We start from the raw sequence: 1522 nt of genomic DNA on the forward strand, positions 1-1522 counted from the left end.
AAAGGCTTCAAAATATGATCAAATTTAAAATGAAAACGACAAAATAGTCATTGACAAAAAATTGCAAATATGAGCAATCGACCAAACAATATAAGTTTTTTCCACTATACATAGAAATTTAGAGAAATAAGATCAATAGCATTTTTAGTAACAATAAAGGTTCCTTGTTACAAATAGGCAACCAAGGATATATGCCTGTATAAAGATTACATCGTTAACTACTTAAATTTAGAGGATACTCCATGCTTCAGCAGCAAGTCTACACAAATTACAACAATACAGACATTAACATGGCACTTGCACAAGGATGGCATGAAAATATGTGAATTATTCCATATTTTTCATTCTTCAAATGCAATGAAAAACAGTTATTAAAAAGTTGATTACAAAAATACAAGTGTAACAAAACCTGTAATTCATAGAATTAAAGGTTAGTTTGACATCAGTGTATTAAACTTTCACCTTCGAAAGGCCCTTACATAGCATAACCTTTACAATACTTGAAATTAGATAACATTATCTTTTTATCCCAAAGAAATAAAATAATATAAAGACTTAGGAAAAAGGAATCTTAAACTTTTCCTATATGGAAAGTAATCTGAAAGGACACATTTATTAATGAACCTATATATTATAAAACAATGTAGACTTCAAAGTATTATATCTAGAAGACAATGAAATAGATTATGGACTTTATACAAACATAGATACTTTTTTCAGACAATCACCAGGAATATCTTTAATTTCTATACTATTCTTTTCAACAGATAAGATAAAATTAAAAAAATCACAAACTCTGCAGAAATCTTTATAGATGCATACAAACAACTCTTGAATACATTTTGTCATCAAAGTCAGGCAATTCACGTGGAAGAATAACATGGAATCCATAAACTTTTAAATTAAGATCTTGCTGTTATTTTGTATTATGAAAATATTTTGTAGGGACAGAAAGGATGGACTGGCACTTTTGAAATTTAAGAAACTTAACCAAACCATGACTACATAGGAGAACAATTTGTACAGCCTTCCACAACTTCAAAGAGTTAGTGATACATACTTATGCTTTTGGCAATATCAAATGCAGTTTCTTCCAAGTTGTTCTTCAGTCCGGTTTGAAATCATGTTTAAACAGAAGGAGATACAGCGTATCTTTGCTATTTCTATCCCAAGAAACAATATTTAAGGAGGTCAAGAGGCCTTTAGTTTGGGGATTGGTATCTGCATCGTGATGAAGTAAGAAAGAATCCATTCTGGTATTATTCCACATGTACGCACTGTGCAGGGGTGCCAAGCCATTCAGAATTCTTGCATGAATATCTGCCTTGAGCTACCAACTCATGGACAATGTCAAAATGTCCACTCTAGGATTCCCGATGAAGAGGGGTATACTTACCTCATTTCTAGTATACATATGAGTGGCCTTTTTGGAAAGTAGTCTCAGCACTATAGTAAGCCGATTAATTTCAGCATCTCAAAGAAGAAATTTGCATGGATTCTTCTCCATTATTTTCTTGCAATT

General features: G+C 31.5%; 1 pseudogene; it reads left to right on the forward strand.

Annotated features, from left to right (window-relative positions):
• The first annotated feature begins 242 nt into the window (after positions 1 to 242).
• LOC138811567 (U6 spliceosomal RNA) lies at positions 243 to 342 on the forward strand (annotated as a pseudogene).
• Positions 343 to 1522: the final 1180 nt, after the last annotated feature.

The sequence above is a fragment of the Dipodomys merriami genome, unplaced genomic scaffold (assembly GCF_024711535.1).
Source record: "Dipodomys merriami isolate MVZ:Mamm:240054 unplaced genomic scaffold, mDipMer1.0.p SCAF_535, whole genome shotgun sequence".
In the NCBI taxonomy this organism is placed as follows: Eukaryota; Metazoa; Chordata; class Mammalia; order Rodentia; family Heteromyidae; genus Dipodomys; species Dipodomys merriami.